The 25,588-nt window shown below is 43.9% G+C and overlaps 1 protein-coding gene across 1 annotated transcript in view; it reads left to right on the top strand.

Moving 5' to 3' along the window:
• Positions 1 to 24,805: 24,805 nt before the first annotated feature.
• SLC39A11 (solute carrier family 39 member 11) overlaps positions 24,806 to 25,588 on the top strand; it is a 499,832-nt gene continuing 499,049 nt past the window's right edge. Inside the window, exon 1 of the mRNA XM_056550534.1 lies at positions 24,806 to 24,866. The gene's annotated coding sequence lies outside the window, so the exon portion shown is untranslated. The remainder of the gene's footprint in view (positions 24,867 to 25,588) is intronic.

The following is a 25,588-nucleotide window of genomic DNA, read 5'->3' as shown; positions in this document are numbered from 1 at the left end:
TGCAGGCAGCAGGATACAGCAGGAGGTGAGGCCTGTTCACCTACTGTTGCTTAGCAACAACTGTCAGCATGCACAGCCAAAGGGCATGCTGGGAGTTGTAGTTTTGCAACAGCTGGAGTTCCAACTAAAACTCCCAGCATGCCCTTTGGTAGTCTGTGCATGCTGGGGATTGTAGTTATGCAACAGCTTGAGGCACATTTTTTCTATGAAAAAGTGTGCCTCCTGCTTTTGCATAACAACATCTCCCAGCATGCACGGACAGCCGAAGGGCATGCTTGTAGTTGTAGCAGTGCGCTTCCAGCTGTTGCAAAACTACAACTCTCAGTGTGCCCTTCGACTGTCAATGCATGCTGAGGGACAAACCTTCAGATGTTGAAAAACTACAACTCCCAGCATGCACTGACAGACCATACATGCTGGGAGTTGTAGTTATGCAACAGCTGGAGGCACATTGGTTGCGTATTGGGTACATTCACACGGGAGGGGGTTTACAGAGAGTTTTCTGCTGCAAGTTTGAAATGCGGTAAATTTTCTGCCGCAGCTCAAACTCCCAGCGATAAACTCACTGTAAGCCCCCTCCCGTGTGAATGTACCCTAAAAACAGTACACTACACTACCCTAACAGCATTTTAGTAAAAAAAAAAAATTTTCATTTTCACGTCGAACTTTGGCAGAAATTTGTCAAACACCTGTGGGGTTTAAAGGCTCACTGTACCCCTTGTTGCGTGCCTTGATGGGTGCAATTTCCAAAATAGTGTGCCATGTGTTTTTTTTTTTTTTTTGCTCTGGCACATAGGGGCTTCTTCAATGCGACATGCCCCCAAAAACCATTTCAGCGAAATTTGCTTTCAAGAAGCTCAATGGCGCTTCCTTCTTTTCTGAGCATTGTAGTCTGTCTGCAGAGCACTTTAAGTCCACACATGGGGTATTTCCATACTCAGAAGAAATGGGGTTACATTTTTTTTTTTGGGGGGGGGGGGGGGGTTCTCCTATTACCTCTTGTAAAAATGGTAAATTTGAGGAAAAAACTGAATTTTTGTGGAATTATTTTTTTTTAATTTACACATCCGACTTTACCGAAAAGTCATCAGACACCTGTGGGGTGTTAACGCTCACTGTACCCCTTGATACGTTCCTTGAGGGGTGTAGTTTCCCAAATAGTGTGCCATGTGTTTATTTATTTTTGCTGTTCTGGCACCATAGGGGCTTCCTAAATGCGACATAACCCCCAAAAAACCATTTCGGCAAAATTCACTCTCCAAAATGCCATTGTTGCTCCTTCTCTTCTGAGGCCTCAAGTGAGGTATTTCCTTACTTGAGAGAAATTGGGTTTCAAATTTTGTGGGGCTTTTTCTCTTTTTACCCTTTGTAAAATTTCAAAAACTAGGTGTACAAGAACATGCAAGTGTAAAAAATGAAGATTTTGAATTTTCTCCTTCACTTTGCTGCTATTCCTGTGAAACACCTAAAGGGGTAACACACTTTCTGAATGTCCTTTTGAATACTTTAAGGGGTGCAGTTTTTATAATGGGGTCATTTATGGGATATTTCAAATCCACTTCGAAACTGAACTGGTCCCTGAAAAATTTTGTGAAAAATTTGAAAAATGCTGCTGAATTTTGAAGCCCTCTGATGTCTTCCAAAAGTAAAAACATGTCAACTTTATGATTCAAATATAAAGTAGACATATTGTATATGTGAATCAATATATAATTTGAGATGTCCATTTCCCTTATATGCAGAGACTTTCAAAGTTTAAAAAAATGCAAAATTTACCACTACCATAAAGTAGAATATGTCATGAAAAACATTCTCAGATTCAGAATGAAAAGTAAAAGCAGTGGTCAGATTTGCAAAAAAAAAATGCTTTGGTCCTTAAGGTGAAAATGGGCTTGGTCCTTAAGGGGTTACACAATGTATATTACAAATATACCTAATGTTATTTTTTACATTTATATAAAAAGTTTTAGCTAATGACCGGTACACTGTAACATGTCCTCTCTTAGCTTCCTGGTTAAACAGTTTTCATCAGTCTTCAGACCCCAGGAGGCTAAGGCTCTAAGTTGATGCAGGCGCCCCTGTCTCTTGTAAGAGCTGTGTCTCTTTAAAAGGGCTCTGTCATTTAAAATTATGTTTTTTGCATATGATACAGCAGGTAAAATAAATAATATTTGTAATGTACTCCCTGTAAAAAAAAAAAAAAAAAAAAAATCATTTTCATGGCCTTATAAATCTGGCCACTAGGGGACTCCCTTCTGGTCCAGATTGCATTCCTTCTGCTGAAAAGCCAGACTTTGGTCTGCTTGACTGGCAGAAAACCAGTCTCTCCATAGGCAGTGAATAGCACTTGCTCTCTGCCTGTGTATGAAACAGGGAAAGCGAGTGCTATTCACTGCCTATTGTCAGACAGCACTTCCTGAGTTTTGTCTCCTGCCAGTCCAGCAGACCAAAGTTTGTGCTTTTGAGCAGAAAGAATGCAGTCTCGACCAGAAGGGAGACCCCTAGTTGCCAGATTTATAAGGCCATGAAAGTGACATGAAGAATTTTTTTTTTTTTTACAGGGAGTAAATTACAAATCTTATTTATTTTACCTGCTGTATCATAAGAAAAAAAATTATTTTAATGACTATTGCCCATTTAAATGGGTAAGTTGCTGTGGCGATGCCCTAGCCTATCCCCTCTACTGTTTCTTTATCCATTCAGATCCTATCTTTCATCCACACCCTGCTAGGCCAGGGTATTTAAGTCTGCCTGGTTTATTCACTGGTTGCCTGTGAAAGAAGTAACTTCTGTAGCTAGCATTATCTGTGATATCCTACTTTCTGGTACTCTGACATTTGGCTGTGTTTCCTGGATTAACCCTTTGCTTTCTGATTCTGCATCTCTCTAGTTCTCTCAGTTCTGATTTCGGCTTGTTGACTGATTTTATCTGTTGGTTTGTTGTCTCCCTCTGTATAGTTAGTGTGCATCTACCTTTTGTATTCCTTAGGGTTTCCTGACCCTTTGACTGTGTATTTGTGGTTTGTTGTTTTGACTTGACGTCCCCACACATAGATGAGGAAATTACCATTTTCGTAGTTGTGGATCTGTAATTTAGGGCAGATGCACAATAGGAAGAGACAAAGGCTGTGGGTGAGTGCAGGACTTCACTTTTCCCCTGCCCATACATGACATCTCTCTCATATTCATTTGGTTGGACTTTCCATTCAAAGCATACAGCTAGCTTACAAACTTATCCACAAAGTTAGCTGTCCACAGTGTAAGAAGGTTAGTTAAATTAGTAAAATGCATACACTCCTGTCCGGCCATTAAAAATAGTACATATTACTGAGTCAGTCAGATTCATCTTATCTCATTAATGTAATGAGAACCCTCTGTGTCACCTACCGAGTTTTTTTTAGCCAGATCCTGATGGTGGAAAGGCCTCGGTTGTAACAGCTGGCTTTAGCAGATCAGGAATTTGGTAGTATAGATCACCGCTGAAGGAGCTGGCCTGCATCAGATGGCGCTGGTGAGCACCAGTTCTGGGAACCTGAAACAGCAAGGTGTAGCAGAGCCGTAAGTGTTCAGGTGTTAGAGAAGTAGCAGCTCCCACAGCAATAGAATGGTAAGACAGTCCGAATCAATCAAGGAGTGGGAAAACAGGAACAGAGGAAGTAACAGAGTCATAGGTCAGGAACAGGCCGAGGTCAATAAACAGGATACAGCAGGTCAGGTACCAGGTGCCTTAGCTCAAGGTTCAGTGGGGGGGGGGGGGGGGGGGAGTATTTAGTCAGCCACAAATTGTGCAAGTTGACTCACTTTAAAAGATGAGAGAAGCCTGTAATTTTCATCATAGATATACCTCCACTATGAGAGACATAATGAGAAAAAAAAATCCATAAAATAAAGTATTTGGTCAATAACAAAAGTTCATCTCAATACTTTGTTATATACCCTTTGTTAACAATGACAGAGGTCAAACGTTTTTGTATATCTTCACAAGATTTTCACACACTGTTGCTGGTATTTTGGCCCATTCCTTCATTCAGATCTCCTCTAGAGCAGTGATGTTATGGGGCTGTCGCTTGACAACACAGACTTTCCTATGGTTTCCTATGGGGCTCAGATCTGGAGATGGCTAGGCCACTCAAGGACCTTGAAATGCTTCTTCTGAAGCCATTCCTTTGTTGCCCGGGCGGTGTGTGTTTGAGATCATTGTCACGCTGAAAGACCCATCCACGTTTCATCTTCAATGCCCTTGCTGATGGAAGGAGGTTTTCACTCAAAATCTTGCGATACATGGCCCCATTCATTCTTTCCTTTACACGAATCAGTCGTTCTGGTCCCTTGGCATAAAAAACAGCCCCAAAGCATGATGTTTCCAACCCCATTCTTCACAGTAGGCATGGTGATCTTTTGATCCAGCTCAGCATTCTTTCTCCTCCAAAAACGACAAGATGAGTTTTTAAGAAAAAGTTCTACTTTGGTTTTATCTGACCATATGACATTCTCCCAATCCTCTTCTGGATCATCCAAATGCTCTTTAGCAAACTTCAGATGGGCCGGACATGTGCTGGCTTAAGCAGGGGGACACGTTTGGCACTGCATAATTTCAGTCCCTGGCAACGTAGTGTGTTGCTGATGGTAGCCCTTGTTACTTTGGTCCCAGCTCTCTGCAGGTCATTCACTAGGTCCCCCCGTGTGGTTCTATGATTTTTGCTCACCGTTCTTGTGATCATTTTGACACCACGGGGTGAGATCTTGCAAGGAGCCCCAGATCGAGTAGGGTTATCAATGGTCTTGTAGGTCTTCCATTTTCTAATAATTGCTCCCACAGTTGATTTCTTCACACCAAGCTCCTTGCCTATTGCAGATTCAGTCTTCCCAGCCTGGTGCAGGTCTACAGTTTTGTTTCTGGTGTCCTTCGACAGCCCTTTGGTCTTGGCCATAGTAGAGTTTGGAGTGTGACTGTTTGGGGTTGTGGACAGGTGTCTTTTATACTGATAACAAGTTCAAACAGGCGCCTTTAATACAGGTAAGGAGTGAAGGACAGAGGAGACTCTTAAGTTACAGGTGTGTGAGAGCCAGAAATCTTGCTTGTTTGTAGGTGACCAAATACTTATTTTACCGAGGAAGTTAACAATTCATTACAAATCCTACAATGTGATTTCCTGTATTCTTTCTCCAAATTCTGTCCCTCATAGTTGGTGTACCTATGATGAAAATTACAGGCCTCTCATCTTTTAAAGTGGGAGAACTTGCACAATTGGTGGCTGACTAAATACTTTTCCCCCCCCACTATATATACAGAAGATGGTGAGGCAAAGACAGGAAGTTCAGAGGCTCCTTATATGCCAGGAACTAGTGTGTGATTGGTGAGAGGGCTGGATCTGGATTGATGGGCGTGCATGGATCTTCAGAGCAACTGACCCAATGCGACCTCTGCTGGAAGTATCAGGAACAGGAGCAGATGCAGAAGTCACAGTTCTCAGTCTGCAGTGAGAAAGCGGAATCGTGTGTGCTGCACGTCCCTGGAAGAAGCGGATCGAGGTACATGTCAGCAGACGCCAACCGCGTGCATTACAATTAAGCTTACAAACTTATCCCCAGTTTTGGTTAGAGAAGCTTACAGACTTATCCACAGTGTTATATCCATTTCCATAAATCATAGCCTTAGTACTGTGATGATTTAGAGCACATTATGGATTTAGGTATAACTTGTGTTTTTGTCCTCCATGATTCCATTCACATGGTCAGTTTCTATGTCCAAGTCCCACCAATGTATGTAGATGGACTCTTGTTTAATGAGCCTTTTACATGGCTCAATTATTGTAGGTGCAGGACTGCATTAATAATTGCTGAATAGTTCGCATGGCCCTTCACTAACACTAATGTTGGCCGCACATTACACAGGGAGATGTGCAGCCAACTAACAGTGTTTTAGGGCTGAAAAATCCCAGAAATTATCTAGCTTATAATTGGATCTTTTACATGGGGCACAATTGGGCCTGTTCAGCCAGTATACACCCCAGTATACACCCTCTACAATAGGCCTTTTTAGGTGCTTCAATTTCCTACTTCCCACATGCACTACTTAGACAGTCTTAAAGGAGAATTCCAGTCAAATGAAATTACCTCTATATAGCTGCGCATTATAAAGTTATATTATTTTGCAATGTAAATTGTAATCTCTGCTAAGCCCATGCCCTGTTTCTCTCCAGGCAGGAAGTCCAGGAGATCTTATCACACAGATGACTAGAGTCTACTGTAGACAACACTTCAAGCTTCTTTCTCCCCTACTCAGAGAGCTGACAGCTTCAGTGTGCCATGTTTGAGTGTCCCTGTTACGCCGAGCGCTCCGGGTCCTCCCCGGAGCGCTCGCAGCGTTTACCTGCTCGCAGCGTCCCAATCAGACCCGCTGATCGGGAGCGCTGCGCTAGTGTCTCTGGCGGGGATGTGACTCGCGATGCGGGACGCGCCCGCTCGCGGTTCGCATCCCAGCCTGCTTACCCGACCTGTTCCCCGTTTGTCCAGTCCCGGCGCGCGCGACCCCGCTCCCTAGGGCGCGCGTGCGCGCCGGCTCTCTGCGATTTAAAGGGCCAGTGCGCCGCTGATTGGCGCCTGGTCCAAATTAGTAACTTCACCTGTGCCTTGGTCTATATTACCTCACTTCCCCTTCACTGTATTGCCGGATCTTGTTGCCATTGTGCCAGTGAAAGCGTTCCTTGTATGTCCCAAGCCAGTGTTCCAGACCTCCTGCCGTTGCCCCTGACTACGATCCTTGCTGCCTGCCCTGACCTTCTGCTACGTCCGACCTTGCTCTTGCCTAATCCCTTGTACCGCGCCTATCTCAGCCGTCAGTCGGGGTTGAGTTGCTATCGGGTGGAACAGCCTGGGGGTTACCTGCCGCAGCAAGTCTAACCCCTTAGACTCCGTTCCCCTGGTACGGCCCACGTCATCACCCCACTGACACAGAGGATCCACCACCAGTATCCTCACAGTACCCGTATCCTGACAGTCCCTGATTGGCTGGCGGGCAACAACCCCCTCCCTGCTCACTCTTACAGCAGCTCCTCCCTGCAGCACACACAGGAAACATGCCCAGTGTGTGGAGTTTTTTGGTACCTCACCAGGATTTTAAAAGGCTGTTTATGGGGGCTATAGTGATCTGATTTTAAAACAAATCATCTGGGGTGCCTTGTGGCGACATGGTGAGCTTATATATATAACTTAAGTTTTTTTTTTTACCAGTTTTGGCTTGATTTTGGCTTGATATCGGACCTCCAACAATCTATAACTTATCCCCTATCCTTTGAGGATAAGTTTTATTTCCCTGGAGTACTCCTTTTAAGTTGATTTTCTTTGTAGAGAAGATCTGATGTATGTCACTTAACCCGATAACGACCACGGACGAGTATAGACGTCCAGGTTGGCGGGCGTTCCCGCACCTGGACGTCTATACTCGTCCATTCTTCTCGTGGGTGCTGCCCAGTGCACCCACGAGATCGCGGCAGGGACTCGGCTGTAACACACAGCTGGGACCCTGCTGCACTGCCAGGACCGAAGTAAACTTCGGTCCCGGCAGTTTTAACCCTTACAGCCGCGGTCGGAAGTGACCGCGGACTGTAAGTGTTATGACAGAGGGAGGGAGCTCCCTCTGTCTCCTCTGCAGCACCCCGCATCGCGATCGCGGGGTGCTGCGTGTAATACGCGGCTGGCCGGGGCCTGCCGCACTGCCGGGAGTGAAGTTCACTTCACTCCCGGCAGTTTAACCCTTACAGCCGCGCGCTGTAAGGAGTTCTGACAGAGGGAGGGGGCTCCCTCCGTCTCTCCTGCAGCACCCCGCATCGCGATCGCGGGGTGCTGTGTGTGGCCGCACTGCCAGGAGTGAAGTTCACTTCACTCCCGACAGTTTAACCCCTACAGCCGCGGTCAGAAGTGACCGCGCGCTGTAAGGAGTTCTGACAGAGGGAGGGGGCTCCCTCTGTCTCTCCTGCAGCACCCCGCAGCGCGATCGCGGGGTGCTGTGTGTGGCCGCACTGCCGGGAGTGAAGTTCACTTCACTCCCGACAGTTTAACCCCTACAGCCACGGTCAGAAGTGCTGCGGATGTCCGCCACGTGATCCTACACATTATGCAGCAGTCACGGTATTGAGCTCGCTGCTGCGGCTGGGTAGCTTTGTGCGTCCACTCATAGCGGCGGATTTTCCGCCAGCAGTCATGAGCGGACACACTGAGCTACCCAGCCACAGCAGTAATGGATATATTCGCCATGAGCGGGTGCTTATTCCCACAACATGGCGGATATATCCATCAGGAGCCTTAACTGTCACAGACAGACGCGTTATACTGCCAGCCGACCAGCCAATAACTTGTAGGGGTGCGGTATATAAATGGGGTCACTTGTGGGGGTGGGGGTACTGTTCTGCCCTGAAAGCCAAATGGCTCTCCTCTCCTTCTGAGTCCTACCACGCGGCCAAGGAACCATATATGGCCAAAGTGGGGGTATTTCCGAACATGGGACAAGCAGCTAAATAAAATATAGGGTGCATTTCTTTCAATATCAGAAGTGATGTACAAAAAATATGCCCCCCAAATGATGCATTTGTGAAAAATTGCAATTTTCGAATTTTTAACACTGACTTTGTAATAATTCCTGCCAAAAAACTATGGTGTTAAAATACTCACTGTACCCCTTAGCAAATACCTCGAGGGGTCTAGTTTTTAAAATGGGGTCATTTGGGGGGGGGGTGTTCCTATGTTCTACTACCTTTTAATTTCAGCAAACCTTGCATAGCACATAAAAAAAGATGTACTTTTCAAATTTTCAAAATTTTCAAAATTTCAAGTTAAATTGTTAGGGTTCTAACTAATTTAAAATGTTAATTAAAAACTAAAAAATTACGTCAAAATAAAGTAGACATCTGAAAGTATAAGTTTCATAAACTATTTGGTCAGTAAGTATAAATATATGCAACCAATTAGTGTTAAAATAGCATAAAATCGTAATTTTTTGTAAAAATTTCATGATTTTTTGCATTGTAAAAAAAATCTACAAATGATATCGGCTTACTTTTACTATGTACATGAAGGACAACTTGTGACAAAAAAACAATGTCAGAATTATCATGATTGGCAAAACGTTACCAGAGTTATTCTCTAATAAAGACAGACATCCCCGATTTGAAAAAACAGGCCTGGTCTTTCAGGGGCGTACAGGTTTATTTGCATTGGTCCTTAAGGGGTTAAATCCAAACCTTTGGGGCTCTAGTTGCAACTTTGAATCAAACAGCTCCCTATATCTCAGAGTTTGGACTGTTACATATGTTTAATTAGGTTTACTGCAGTCAAACCATACTCTTTTGGTTAGTAGACTTGAATGTTATTATGGGCATTCCTTACCTTTACTATGGCTACTGACTTAATAATAATCAGATTTTTAGCCAATATTTGCTCAATTTCCTAATTATATATTTAGAATTTCTTACCACTGTAAACTTCCCAAATTTGAGCATAGAAAGATTGTTATCATCGTCCACCCCCTCCTGTGAATGACGACGCAACATCACAACGCCGTTTCCATGGATACAGGTTGTTCCTCTACTCTTCTATTATCAAAGGCAAGAATTTAAAGATATTTACTACTGCCTCAGGGGATAGCAGATATTAACATGGCTGAATGCAGAGGCAGCTTGTAAAACTTTTAACAGAAAGGCTTTAACGCTTTACAATGCTGCTGAGGCTTCCAAAGATTTGACATTTGCTAGAGTAGTGGTCAATGGCTCCATGTTGAGAATGCAGATTATAATACCCTTAAAAAACAAAATGCCGTGTGTGTACCATTGTACAGTTAACTTTTGCTGTCAGATGGAACCATGGAATTAGCTATACCTGGGCTAGCAACATAACTGCAAATTACTTCCTCTGCAGTATCTAATAGTAGTGGTGATTGCTATATAGAATCAAATCCATTATCATGAAATGTGTTCATTGGAAGTCATTGTACAACCCCTGTATTATCCTGCTTTTTTATTGAGCCGTGTAGACTATAGGGCCCTTAAAGTGTTAAGATGGTGTTAGCTCTTTCTGTGCTGTTCTGCCACTCTGTACATGTAATAATAGCACTGCGCCCCCTTTTGTATATGATTGTTTGCATCCACTTTCTTATTAGCTTGTTTGCACCTTATTTGTCTGTTTGCACACCCTTTCTTATGTGCTTGTTTTCCCCAATCTCTACACTTCTGGATATGTTGCTGAACTTTAACACAAAACTCCTTAACTATAATGAGGAATTGAAGAAAGTGTCATCAATATTCACTTAAAGTGACATGTAAATTTGCTGTCTAAGCAGAATAGATTTATAGAGCGTTGACATCCCTTCTTAACCCCTTAAGGACGCAGGACGTAAATGTACGTCCTGGTGCGGTGGTACTTAACGCACCAGGACGTACATTTACGTCCTGTGCATAACCGCGGGCATCGGAGCGATGCCCGTGTCATGCGCGGCTGATCCCGGCTGCTGATCGCAGCCAGGGACCCGCTGGCAATGGCCGACGCCCGCGATCTTACGGGCATCCGCCATTAACCCCTCAGGTGCCGGCATCTGCGGCAGTGCGCGATTTAAATGAACGATCGGATGGCCCGCAGCGCTGCTGCGGGGATCCGATCATTCAGAACGCTGCACGGAGGTCCCCTCTCCTTCCTCCTTCCGGCTCCCGGGGTCTTCTGCTCTGGTCTGAGATCGAGCAGACCAGAACCGAAGATAGCCGATAACACTGATCTGTTCTATGTCCTATACATAGAACAGATCAGTATTAGCAATCATGGTATTGCTATGAATAGTCCCCTGTGGGGACTATTGAAGTGTAAAAAAAAAATTTTAAAAAAATGTAAAAGTAAAAAAAAAGTGAAAAATCCCCTCCCCCAATAAAAAAGTAAAAATTTATTTTATAGACATATTTGGTATCGCCGCGTGCATAAATGTCCGAACTATTAAAATAAAATGTTAATGATCCCGTACAGTGAACGGTGTGAACGTAAAAAAAAAAAAAAAGGCCAAAATTGCTACTTTTTTAATACATTTTATTAAAAAAAAATTATAAAAAAATTATTAATAGTTTTTTTATATGCAAATGTGGTATAAAAAAAAGTACAGATCATGGCGCAAAAAATGAGCCCTCATACCGCCGCTTATACGGAAAAATAAAAAAGTTAGAGGTCATCAAAATAAAGGGATTATAAACGTACTAATTTGGTTAAAAAGTTTGTGATTTTTTTTTAAGCACAACAATAATATAAAAGTATGTAATAATGGGTATCATTTTAATCGTATTGACCCTCTGAATAAAGAACACACATAATTTTTACCGTAAATTGTACGGCGTGAAAACGAAACCTTCCAAAATTAGCAAAATTGCGTTTTTCTTTTTAATTTCCCCACAAAAATAGTGTTTTTTGGTTGCGCCATACATTTTATGATATAATGAGTGATGTCATTACAAAGGACAACTGGTCGCGCAAAAAACAAGCCCTCATACTAGTCTGTGGATGAAAATATAAAAGAGTTATGATTTTTAGAAGGCGAGGAGGAAAAAATGAAAACGTAAAAATTAAATTGTCTGAGTCCTTAAGGCCAAAATGGGCTGAGTCCTTAAGGGGTTAAAGGGGTTATCCAGGAAAAAAAACTTTTTTTTTATATATATATATATATATATCAACTGGCTCCAGAAAGTTAAACAGATTTGTAAATTACTTCTATTAAAAAAATCTTAATCCTTTCAGTACTTCTGAGCTGCTGAAGTTGAGTTGTTCTTTCCTGTCTAAAAGCTCTCTGATGACACCTGTCTCGGGAACTGTCCAGAGTAGAAGCAAATCCCCATAGCAAACCTCTTCTACTCACTGCAGTTCCCGAGACAAGCAGAGATGTCAGCAGAGAGCACTGTTGCCAGACAGAATATAACAACTCAACTTCAGCAGCTGATAATTATTGGAAGGATTGAGATTTTTAAATAGAAGTAATTTACAAATCTGTTTAACTTTCTGTAGCCAGTTGATATAAAAAAAAAAAAAAAAAAGTTTTTCCCTGGAATACCCCTTTAACGCAAAAGTCCTTAACCCCTTAAGGACCAAGGACGTACCGGTACGTCCTTGGTCCTGCTCTCCTGATATAACGTCATATATAGCGTCATATCACGGAGGGCCCGGCATCATAGTGAAGCCGGGACCCGCCTCTAATAGCACGCAGCGCCAATCGCGGCGCTGCGCGCTATTAACCCTTTAGCCGCGCGCTCAGAGCTGAGCCGCGCGGCTAAAAGTGAAAGTTGCCGGCTAGCTGAGTCAGGCTGTTCGGGATAGCCGCGGCTAATCGCGGCATCCCGAACAGCTTACAGGACAGCGGGAGGGCCCCTACCTGCCTCCCCGCTGTCCGATCGCCGAATGACTGCTCAGTGCCTGAGATCCAGGCATGAATCGTTGATCACTGGTTTCTTATGAGAAACCAGTGATCAATGATGAAGATCAGTGTGTGCAGTGTTATAGGTCCCTAACACTGCAAAAAAAAAAGTTGAAAAAAAAAGTGAATAAAGATCATTTAACTCCTCCCCTATTAAAAGTTTGAATCACCCCCCTTTTCCAATAAAAAAAAAACACAGTGTAAATAAAAATAAAAATAAACATATGTGGTATCACCGCGTGCGGAAATGTCCGAATTATAAAAATATATCATTAATTAAACCGCTCGGTCAATGGCGTGCGCGCAAAAAAATTCCTGGCATATACATAATAGGTATTGCCACGTCCGTGAAGATGTGTACTATAAAAATATAATGTAAATTATCCTGCACGGCGAACGCCGTAAAAAACCCCCATCAAAAAAAGCACAAAATTGGCCAATTTTGGTACAAATAAAAAAAGTAATCAAAAGGTAGCATGTAGCACAAAAATAATACCAATAAAAAGTACAGCTCACCCTGCAAAAAATAAGCCCTTACTCAATGGCGTCGGACTGAAATTAAAAAAGTTACTTTGGAAAATGAATGGCAGAAAAAGAATTTTGCTCAGAAAAGGAAAAAGAACATAGAAAGCTATATAAAATGGGTATCGCCATAATCGTACTGACCCACAGAATAAATGTAACATTACTTTTACCGCACACTGTACACCATAAAAAAAAGTTTCCAGTTTTTCACAATTTGAAGTTTTTCACAAAAAAGGCTTCATGTGTCAACAAAAATGCACCAGTTATATAAAGTACAATATGTCACGAAAAAACTATCTCAGAATCGCTCTGTTCAGAAAAAGCATTCTAAAGTTATTACCATTTAAATAGATACATGTCAGAGGTAAAAAATGGGTCGGTCCTTAAGGGGTTAAACAGACTCATCTCAGCAGTGACTGCCCTCTCAGCCAGTCACCAACTGCATCAATGTCCCGCCTCAGCCAGTGACTGGCAGAACGACAGTATGACAGTCCCATCTCCGCGGACAACTACATTGCTCTTGGCCCAAGCGTCACATTTTCTGACAGAAAGAGCAGCGCAGCTGGAGATCAGAGCAAGACAATGGAAGAACCAAGGGGAGCGCTGGAGGTAGTTAAAGGTTTATTATTTTATATAATGTAAAGTGGGCATAGTGCTACCCCCCCCCCCCCCCCCCCCCCGCTAGATAACCCCAAGGGGTTACCAAGTTTTAATAACTTTTCACTATTGTGCCTGTGATGTCAAGTTCTGTCTTAAGCACTTTACTTGCCTTACATGTGTGGGGTTGGATCGATCGCTTTTTTACATTTATTCCATGGCCCCCCCAGGTTCAGCTTTCCACCGGTGTCGGGATGACTGTTGTCTTGAGCCTTTCCCAGGATCTTATTCAGTTTGAGACAAGAGCTGATCACTGGGGGCTTGGCTTCTTCTTATCTTCCCTGACAAGCCAGCCCCCCGATGACCTGTGTGTTTGATCTGTACATTCTGCCACCCCTGGTGATCAGCTGTTGTCTCAACCCGAAGAAGATCCTGGGAAAGGCTCGAGACAGCAGTCTTTCAGACACTGGAGAAATGCTGAACCTGGGGGGATCGATCCACCTCACACATGTAAGACAAGTAAAGAATAACAAGTAAATACATAACTTGGCATCACAGGCACGATAGTAAAAAGTTAATAAAACCTGGATAACCCCTTTAATTTCTTTATTACTATTTGTAACACATTTCATTAGACAAAGCATCATATTTTGCACTTAGCCGTTGAGCACTGCTGACATTTTTTTTCTCTTTCCTTATTGGATGATGCCACCAGTTCATAGAGAATGTACAGACCAATCTGTCACAATAAATGGCAGTTAAATTAATGTCTTTGTGACAAGTCCACTTCCCATTGCTGTGCCCGGCGCCTGTGCCGATATTGTGATATTGACAGTAATAAACTCTTATCAAAATGACAGAGCGGGAAGGGCTCAGCCCCCTAGCCCAATGATACCTTCTTTAGCAGCTAATCTAGGGTCTCAGAGCCAAATAATTGCAAACTAAAAGCCTTTCACAATATGCACATAGGAATCTATTCAATTACCGCCAAACAGTTCTCATTATGTGAAAATTATTTTCCGTCCTGTCCAGAGGCTTCACAATGTCAACCTCTAATGTTCTTTGAATTACATCCCGACATTCGCCTACCCTTTTACCGATAACTGGTCATTTAATAAAGTTGTGTCCCACATGTTCCATTTGATAGATTCTCTCTTTTTTTTTTTTTTGCTAATGATAAATGGTAAGCAGAGTGGTTTGGAATCATGCCTCTATGCTTCGGCTTTTCCCACAGGCCAATGCCATTCTGTGTGTAGCTAGTTACAGATTTGGGTAGGATACAGTCTCCTTAGCCAATTTATAGACATTCCTGGCCCCCAATGCGTTATCAGCACTACCTACCCACCACATGCCTTTTTTATGTCTTATCTGTTGTGTAGCTTGGGTGGGGCAAGATTTGGAAGGTAGGCTTTACATCCACCAGAAAGTAGGCAAATTCAGAAGGAATCACATTATAAGCATCTAGCAGTTGCATGTTACCCCATTCTAGCCACACTGACATTCAAAATAAAGCCAGCCTCCTTCTGCTCTGTATGTACAGAGTCCTCACATCTGGTGTAGCGAAAGTTAAATGAGCAGTGAGGCATATAATGCATGCATCACTGCTCACTACTGTACAGAAGAAGGTAGCCCAGCAATAGACTCCAATATTGTATTGCACCATGGATACAGAGTAGCATGCCACCAGTCATATTGGTGAATGCTACATTTGTATCCTTGTGTCACAACCAATGGGTATGGACTAACTGTGCGAGCTAACTGGTTTTACCTTGGGCCACTCCTGAGGGTGTTGTCTAAGTGGTCCTCTAGTTTTCACCCTTTAAGACCTGTACATTGATCTGCATTGGGTCACCGAGTTACGACCTCTAGGAATGTGCCTGGTACAGGTGGCAGCTGTTCATGCAGGCCAAGAAAGATTGGGACATGGCAGAGGGAGAGGGACCAGGCAGTAGCAGAATCTAGGCACAGGCTAAGGTCAGGGCAGGAGTAGTTTGTGTATGGTCAAAGGGCAAGCAACAGATCTAGGTCAGCAGTACAGATTCAGAAGTCAGTAGCATGCCATGGTCAAACATGTATACAGCAAGGTACGCAAAGTCACCAAGTCAAGCCAGGATCAGGAGCCACATTGAAATCACCTATAAAAAAGGACAGGGTCAGAAGGAAAAGACAATTTGTTAGTAATCAACTCCAACAGAGACCTGAAATGGAGGGGGCACATACTTAGACAAGGACAAAGGAGAAGGAATCCATGGAACAGTGCACAATTGAAAACCTTTCAAAATGGTCACAGGCTGGAAACAACCAACTGCAAGGACTTAGTAATTAACACAGAAACACCTCTAGCATAATTAGAATAGGAGGCACACGCTATCCACGCCCGTTTCAGGCAAGAACCTTCTGGCCCATAATATGGGTGTCCTGTAAACAGATAATAAGTCCAGACACAATGCCCTCTTAAACTTGGAATTAAGCCCCCGGACATTCCAACTAACTACCTTTAGGGTCCCCATCACGAAAAATAACCCAAGAGACAAGCAGGAGGAAGCAAGGGAGGACCAGGACACGGGACCACACACACCACACACAACCCACATAAAGACATACAGGGCACAGACATAAAACAAATGCAACAAAGCATAACCAATACAATCCCCAATAATCCCTGTCTTACACTAAGCGGGACATAGTAAAACATCTACGCCGTAACACAGTGCAGACCTGTACCCTGAATACAACTACTGCACGAGTCGAGGAGTCAACAAATAAACCTAAACTACAAGTATAAAAAACTCTCCCTCCACCCCACCACAAACTAAAATTGGCCGGTAACTGGCCGACTCTGATCCCGTTCAACGAAGAAATAAGGAGATAAGGTGTCCACTGGAAGAATCTCCTTCAGCCATGTTTCAAGGAATAACACGGATCATTCCCTTCCACCTTTTCAGGAAGGCCCACAAGACGAATATTATTGCGCCTCAAGCAGTTCTCCATATCGTCCATACGACTCAAAACTCCCATAACCTGGTGCTGTAGAGATTCAACCCGCTCTGGTAAAGGATGGACACTATCGTCCAGCGTAGAGACTCTGCGTTCAACCTCTTCGTAGGATAACAAACTCCTGCTGCAGTTCATCTACTTAAGTCACCATAATGGATTGACAGGAGGTAAAGGCAGCCAATAGCTCTGAGAATCGGTGGTCCATAGCTGTAGCGTCATAGACAGGCCTTTCAGGGGACTGTTTCTGCTGGGGAGTCGGAGACCCCTCAAACAATGACAGAGGCGGATCAGGGGAAGTGCCCCCAACAAGGTCCTGAGGTCTGGAGAACTGGCTCAGCACTTTCCCCGCTTGCGCAGAAACTTTGATAGCAAGTGGGGTTTGAGCACCATGATCCCACTGAGAAGGGCCACAGGAACAGGAGGACCCATCATCAGAAGAGGCCTCCTCATCCTAGGCCGGCCGCAAGGCCTCAGCATATTGTTTGGATTTCTTACTCCTGTGACTACCGCAGGGGACACCTATGGTTGACAGGGCCACACAAAGAGCAGGTAGAAAGGCACAGGAAACAGTCCAAGGAGAGAGGATCACCTCCGTAGAGATAGCAGTCCTGAGGCACCACAAGACTCAGCAGGGCAGGGCAATCAAGAGAGCAGGTAGAAAGGCACAAGGAATATAGAAAAGGCTGGGGGAGGCACCCCAGGGGATGAGGCAGTCCACAGAAGGCAGCGGAGGCACCGCAAGTCCCAGCAGGTGAGGGCCACACAGAGACCAGGTAGAGAAGCACTAGTAATATATGGCAGGCAGTAGGTGACATTTCATCAGGGCCAGGCAGTCCACAGAGGACAGAGAGAGCACCACAAGTCCCAGCAGGGCAGGTCCCAACAAAGAGCAGGTAGAGAGTCACTAGGGATCTATTGCAGGCAGGAAGAGGTACCTCAGGGGATAGGCAGTCCACTGAGGACAATGAGAGCACCATAAATTTCAGCAGGAGCCTAGCCAGGGCACAGATGTACCCACTCAGCAACCCCTTCAGTGCACCAGGAGCCAGCAGCGAGGAGCAGGGAGATGCAGAAGGCTCCAGCCCAGTCCCCAGGATGACGTCAGCAGCTACTCTTTCCCTCCAACGGGAGCAGCTACAAGATGGCCCCGCCCGAAGATGGCGCCCGTTCTTCAGGATGCCCGAGGGTCCAAAAGTAGAGGAGATCCAGCAGAGGCTCCTCCACAGCCAGAGACCGCCTGCACCACGCAGGATCACCGGTACTGGAGCAATAGCCGCATCTCTCGAGATCCTGCACCCTAGAGGGAACAAAAACTGTAACACCGTCCAGGAAAGGATGAGTTAACAGGGTATTTAGCGGCAAGGCAGCGGGAGCTCCTAGAGCACACGTCTGCTCACTCCGGCATCCAGGCCACACCCCAATATACAAAGATAATAGAGTTGATAAAAGGGTCCTTGCTCAGCTGGTTCCTCACTTTTAGCTAGTATATTCCCCTTTTTTGAGCTTGAAACTGCTTGGACTTAAAGGAGTACTCTGGTGCAGAGTATTCCTGCTCCGTCCTGCCCGGGCTGCAAAAAAAATGAAAATGAACCATCTCTCACCTTCCTGGGTTCCCGCGGAGCGCCACTACACCTGATCGGTCCTCCGGTCCATCTCCTTCATACTTCCGGGTATGGGCCCAGGCTGAACATCGCAGTGGCCATCAATAGGCTGAGTGCCATGTGACGCTTCATTGCACCCGGAAGTATGAAGGAGATGGACGGGAGGACCGATCAGCTGTAGTGGCGCTCCGCGGGAACCCAGGAAGGTGAGAGATGGTTCATTTTCATTTTTTTTGCAGCCCGGGCAGGACGGAGCAGGAATACCAGAGTACTCCTTTAAGGCGACCTTTCGGTTGAAATCCTCTGAAACTACAAACAGTGCTGTGACTTAGATCTGTCTCAGGTTAGATGATTCTTGCAACTGGAACAGTACAAGTACTTGGTTATGTTGCTTGCAGCAAACATACTTAAAGGACCTGGGCAGTACACTCTGAGCCAGACTATGACTAGCTGATCTACCTACAGGAGCACAGCGTGGAAAGATGTGCACACTTCTCTGGTTGGAGCCAGGTTTTTGTCTAGAAGTTCACTCTTCTCTGGCCAAAGCGAGACTAAGCATTTTTTGGGTCCAGCCCTCTGGGGAGATGGTGGTTGGACTAGGGAACTCCTCAGCCTTTTCAGTTGTTTCTACATGGAAAATAGCTGGGAAGTGTCATGTGAACAATAATCCATTTATCTTGTGCAGATGCAATGCAAATGTTAACCCTTACACTCTCAGTATACTTCATGCTGCAATGGCTGTGCGTAATACAAGAGAACAGTTAGGTGAGTTAACTCATGATACCCTAAGCACAGATTTAGGCTTTTACAACAAGAATTTCTCAGCCACGCAATAAATTCATATTTTTGTAGCTGGGAAAGGGTACCGGGACACTGCACTACAGCAGCACATATGACTCTGAACACATGTCACTGTATAGGATCCGCACATTTAGCAGTGCCATATGTGTGAATAGCGAGTAGGTAGGTTTGAAAAAGCATAGAATGTCCACACACTGTTCTTAGAAGATGGTTTACAATGACTAAGGCATTCACATCTGTATGTCTTTGCCATCATAGAAGCAGAAAAAGTTAATGGATGGATTCGTCATTAACGGCACAAGATGAAACCCCGTATAATCAGTTCCCTCTTGGTTTCTGTCTTTTTACTGGAAAAAATTGAGCTACATGCCATTCTGCTTTTTTCAAGTGTGACCGAATCTGCAACTGAGGCTCCGATGCAGATATGAACACAGTGTGTAGGTGAGCATTTCATCAAAATGTGACAGCTCACATTGAGCTACATGTGAATTATTTTATGACTATCCACTCCCTTCTATCTCTGCATGGTGTGTGCCTGTTTATCAAGCTGTCTGTTTGGGAGTGGGTTACTCAGGTAGTGAGACTGAAGAGCATAAATGCACTGCTCAAAAAAATAAAGGGAACACTTAAACAACACAATGTAACTCCAAGTCAATCACACTGTCTACTCAGGAAGCAACAATGATTGACAATCAATTTCACATGCTGTTGTGCAAATGGAACAGACAACAAAATGGAAATTATAGGCAATTAGCAAGACACCCCCAATAAAGGAGCGGTTCTTCAGGTTGTGACCACAGACCACTTCTCAGTTCCTATGCTTCCTGGCTGATGTTTTGGTCACTTTTGAATGCTGGCAGTGCCTGCACTCTAGTGACAGCATGAGACTGAGTCTACAAACCACACAAGTGGCTCAGGTAGTGCAGCTCATCCAGGATGGCACATCATTACGAGCTGGGGCAAGAAAGTTTGCTGTGTCTGTCAGCATAGTGTCCAGAGCATGGAGGCGCTACCAGGAGACAGACAAGTACATCAGGATACATGGAGGAGGCCGTAGGAGGGCAACAACCCAGCAGCAGGACCACTACATCTGCCTTTGTGCAAGGAGGAGCACCGCCAGAGCCCTGCAAAATGTGTCCACTCAAACGGTCAGAAACAGACTCCATGAGGGTGGTATGAGGGCCCGACGTCCACAGGTGGGGGTTGTACTTACAGCCCAACACTGTGCAGGACGTTTGGCATTTGCCAGAGAACACCAAGATTGGCCAATTCGCCACTGGCGCCCTGTGCTCTTTGGGTGGCCGCACAGCCCTCCATGTGCTTGCCAGTGGTAACCTGACTGCCATTAGGTACCGAGATAAGATCCTCAGACCCCTTGTGAGACCATATGCTGGTGCGGTTGGCCCTGGGTTCCTCCTAATGCAAGACAATGCTAGACCTCATGTGGCTGAAGTGTGTCAGTAGTTCCTGAAAGAGGAAGGCATTGATGCTATGGACTGGCCCACCCATTCCCCAGACCTGAATCCGATTGAGCACATCTGGGACATTATGTCTCGCTTCATCCACCAACATTGCCATGTTGCACCACAGACTATCCAGGAGTTGGTGGATGCTTTAGTCCAGGTCTGGGAGGACATCCCTTAGGAGACCATCCGCCACCTCATCAGGAGCATACCCAAGCTTTGTAGGGAGGTCATACGGGCACGTGGAGGCCACACATACTACTGAACCTCATTGTGACTTGTTTTAAGGACATTACATAAAGTTGGATCAGCCTGGTGTGGTTTTCCACTTCGATTTTGAGTGTGACTCCATATCCAGACCTCCATGGGTTGATAAATTTGATTTCCATTTGATAATTTTTGTGTGATTTTGTTGTCAGGAGATTCAACTAAGTAAAGATAAAAGTATTTCATACTATTAATTAATTCATTCAGATCTAGGATGTGTTATCTTAGTGTTCCCTTTATTATTTTGAGCAGTGTACTATTGAGGCAAACAAAGCTATGGAGCCCTTGCAGAGATGGGACACAGCCTTGTTTTTATATCATCATTGTGCAATCTGTGCACTACTCTCTTCTGCAGAGGAACAGCATTGTTAACAAGGTGGTGGAGAATAAGTCATGGTAAAAACATGGATATTGAGCAGGCAACAGCAAGGGTGTACGTACCATAGTGAAAGACCACGCGGCTCCTATGGGGCCCCTGGAAAGAGGAGTTCCCATTCTGCTTGGTCCCATTCCTTTTTTTATTGGAACTGTGCAGAACTCCTCGCTCCAGATAATTACATTGTCAGCAAATTAAAGGGGTATTCCAGGAAAAAAAACTTTTTTTTATATATCAACTGGCTCCAGAAAGTTACACAGATTTGTAAATTACTTCTATTAAAAAATCTTAAGCCTTCCAGTACTTATCAGCTGCTGAAGTTTAGTTCTTTTCTGTCTAACTTCTCTCTGATGATGACACCTATCTCGGGAGCTTTCCAGAGTAGTAGCAAATCCCCATAGCAAACCTCTTAAGCTCCGGACAGTTCCTGAGACAGACAGAGGTGTCAGCAGAGAGCACTGTTGTCAAACAGAAAAGAACAATTAAACTTCAGCAGCTGATAACTACTGGAAGGGTTAAGATTTTTTTATAGAAATAGTTTACAAATCTGTTTAACTTTCTGGATCCAGTTGATATAAAAAATACCCGGAATACCCCTTTAATGGATGAGGGTGTTAACAAATGGGTGAGGGGCAAAAATGAACACCAGACCTTTTTTTCCTGGGGGGAAAATTATACGTCCTAATAGGAGGCCCATTTTAATAATGGGGTCCACTTTTTTCTATGTATGCCAATGTGGACCACGTCCTGGATGGCAAAACCTGGCACTTATATGGATCTTTGCTAAGGGGTCCTTTTTTCTTCTATGCACACCACTGTCAGGACCCTAATCCTGGTAATCATCACATAAAACAGCATGTGACTTGTTTAGCCAGTCTAGCAAAAAACACCCATTAAAACTACTGTAATAAACCATGCCTTTGCAATAAGCAGATGTTCCAGATGATGTATTTGTAAGATAATCTGCTGTCTATAGCTACCTGACCTAGTGCCAGTATCATACAATCAGAGGCAGCTCTAGCATTAGGCCATTTAGGCCACAGTCTAAGGCCTTGCGTTGGTGGGGGCCTCGCTCTCGCCCTGACTACCGAAGGTTAACAGTGATGTCACAGTACATGGAAAGTATACAGTAAGGTTAATATACGGTTATGTCACAGTACATGGTTAATATATGGTTATGTCACAGTACATGGTTAATATACAGTAATGTCACATTACAGTTTATTAACCCTATACCACTGTTTATTTACCATGTACTGTAGCATCACTGTATATTAACTCTGTACTGTGGCATCACTGTATATTAACACCGAACTGGGACATCATTGTTTATTTACCCTGTACTGTGACATCACTCTTTATGAACCCTATACTGTGGCATCACTGTATATTAACCCTGTACTGTGATGTCACTGTCAATATTAACTCTGTATTGTGACTTACAGTACAGAGATAAAATGCACAGTGACATTGCCTTACAGGGTTAATACACACCGTGATTTCATAATACAGAGATAATAAACAGTGATGTAAAAGTACAAAAAAATATACACAGTGATGTCACAGTACAGAGATAAAATACACAGTAATGTCACAATATAGGTATAGTATACACAGTGTTGTCACAGTATAGGGATAATATACACAGTAATGTCATAGTATAGGGATATTATACACAGTGATGTCATAGTATAGGGATAAAATACACAGTGATGTCACAGTAAATCACTGAACAGTGCGGCAGTATTATTTGCTCCTCGCTGGTAATACACACAGCTAGCATTGTGCACGTATTTCATTTAGTTTGGAAGTGCTGACTAGTTTTGTTGTTTGTACTGGTATCATTGGTAATATTGGTCTCAGTATTCAGGATTTGGTCAGTAACAATATGATGGTTTTATATATGTGATAATATTCCTCCGTGTATACTGGTATTATTGGTTATATTGGTCCTAGTATACAGGATTTGATCAGTTACAGTATGATGGTCATATGTACATTCATAATATTCCTCATTGTATACTGGTATTATTGGTCTCAGTATATAGGATTTGGTCATTAACAGTATGATGGTAATATGTATGGGGATAATATTCCTCCTTGCATACTGGTATTATTAGTAATGTTGTTCTCGGTATACAGAATATGCCATAGGGCTTACAAGACACTACCAACACCTCAAATTCTACATTTATCCTGCCACAGCTTGAGACTGGTGCAGCAGCGAAAGTGTGACCAACTTGCAGCCGATTTGATCACAATGTGAAGTTTGCAGAAAATCACATAGGGCCTCATTTTTCGCCTTTGTTTCGTTGGAAGACCTCACAGAGTCTGGAGCCACCTCTGCACAATGTATCAATTCCCCTGGCATCAGTGGTGTACATAGCTGAAGGGCCCCCACACCAGCAATAGAACAACCTTTCAATGACTATCTGGCTTATTCCGGAGTCCTGCATAGTTTCTTACCATCATGTAACAAAGGTCATGGGACCTTTCGAGGCTGAACAACCTCTCTCCAAGGGACCATTAGCAGGTGCAGCTGGCTTGGCATACTGAAGGAAAATTTTAGCATAGCGTGCACTATAGTGACCTCCTTTATTGTAAATTTTTTGGCATATAAGCTTATAACCTGTTTAATCAGCAGCCCCCGGGTTTTCAATGTTTGTGGTGTTTTTTTATCCTGAGGTTTACTCTGTGGTTGTCTTTGTGAATTGACTCAATGTGCTAGAGAGACATGTACGCAACACGAACACACAACATTAATGATGACATTTTTCACTCACAAACCTGTTACGTACTAGGGTTAGCCCATCCTCACTGCACACAATATAATACCCGTCTCCGAAATGCTACAACACAAGGAGATATGAGAAAAGTGACATGTCATGTTTAAATACGGTTTGGTTTAGAAGATCCCATTAAAGTGAATGTGAGCTTTAAAAAAAATAATTGAAGAACCACCTTAAAATCAGCAGATCCAACAGTGTGATTTTGTCAGAATGCTTTATACAGGTTTGAACACACCCTTACATATAGTTTTTTTTAAACTCTCAAACTGCTATTATTGATGTATTTATGTACGTATGCATTTGTTTATTTATTTATTTATTCATTCATTCATTCACTCATTTATATGTTCGCTTATTTATTTATCTTTTAAATTTTATTTATTTATTAACTCTATTTGCTTTTCTTTTTTCCCTCTGGCAGCCAGGGCCAGGGTAAAGGGGTACTCCCACCCTAGGCATCTTATCCCCTATCCAAAGGATCCAAAGGGACCCCCGCAGTATTGCATGCGGCACCCACCTGTTTTTTGTCCGGAAGTGCTGGATGGTCCCCTCCCCTCGTCATGCCCCCTCCCATAGACTTGCATTGAGGGGATGGGCGTGACGTCACACGGGGGCGGAGTCCTGACTTCACGGACTTCCATTCCCGTAGTCGCGACTCAGACCCTCCAGCGCTTCTGGACAAAAAAATGGTGGGTGCCGCATGCAATACTAAGGGGGTCTCCAGCGGCGGGACCCCCGAGATCAGACATCTTATCCCCTATCCTTTGGATAGGGGATAAGATGTCTAGGGTGGGAGTACCCCTTTAAGAACCATATCTTCTAGCATTGTATTTTTCTTTTATCTGTATTGTATTTCTTTTTCTGATATGTATATAATTTTTTTTTTTTTTATAGAACTCTATGCCAGTCTATGCCTTTATAAAGCACTAGTGCAACCACACCTTGAATACGCGTAAATCAGATTATTGAGAGAGTTCAAGGAAGGACAAAATGAATATATGATATGGAAGATCACAGGTATGAAGATGATTTTTCAAAATCAAATGTACTTACTCTAGAGAAGAGGAGGCAGAGGAGGGGATATGATATTGTTATAGATTTAACAATCAGGCCCTACCAGAGAGCCAGAGCATTACAGGAAATGTGTTTACAGAAAATTACTTAAGTCAAGTTATTATGTGAAGTAAGAGACTGCTGGAAAGTGATCTGTACAGCATTACAGTGAAAGGTGACACCAGCAGATAATTAAAGACAATAGGAGCCCAGCCTCCCCCTTCCCTGTGGAATAACCTTTGCAAAAGTCAGAGAGCACACCCATTCATGTGAGTGGGACACATATTGTCCGGTGTTGCCCATGTCCATGTGGCTTGCAGTAAAGCATATTGCTAAATGCTGTAAAAATGAAATTGAAAAAATTACAATCAGAAAATCGAAACAGATGAAGAAAAAGATCAAGTTTCGTTATCTGGCTCTCATCAGTAAAATAAATCTAGGTGATGCATTCCCCACAGCGGGTCCCTGAGCTAGACTGGGCCGCTCTTGTGTCTAGCTTTAATGGGGTACTCCACTGGCCAGTGTTCTGGTCGCATTCGGAACATTTTGTTCCGAACCCTGTGCACGCGCTGCGGGGGGGTCGGCCATGCCCCCTTGCATCGTCGGGCCATGCCCCTCAATGCAAGTCTATGGGAGGGGGTTTGGCAGTCACCACGCCCCCTCCCACAGACTTGAATTGAGGGGGC

This window comes from Hyla sarda, chromosome 13, assembly GCF_029499605.1.
Source record: "Hyla sarda isolate aHylSar1 chromosome 13, aHylSar1.hap1, whole genome shotgun sequence".
Classification (NCBI taxonomy): domain Eukaryota; kingdom Metazoa; phylum Chordata; class Amphibia; order Anura; family Hylidae; genus Hyla; species Hyla sarda.
The sequence above is the reverse complement of the archived record's forward strand: the minus strand, read 5'-3'. Positions and strand labels throughout refer to the sequence as shown.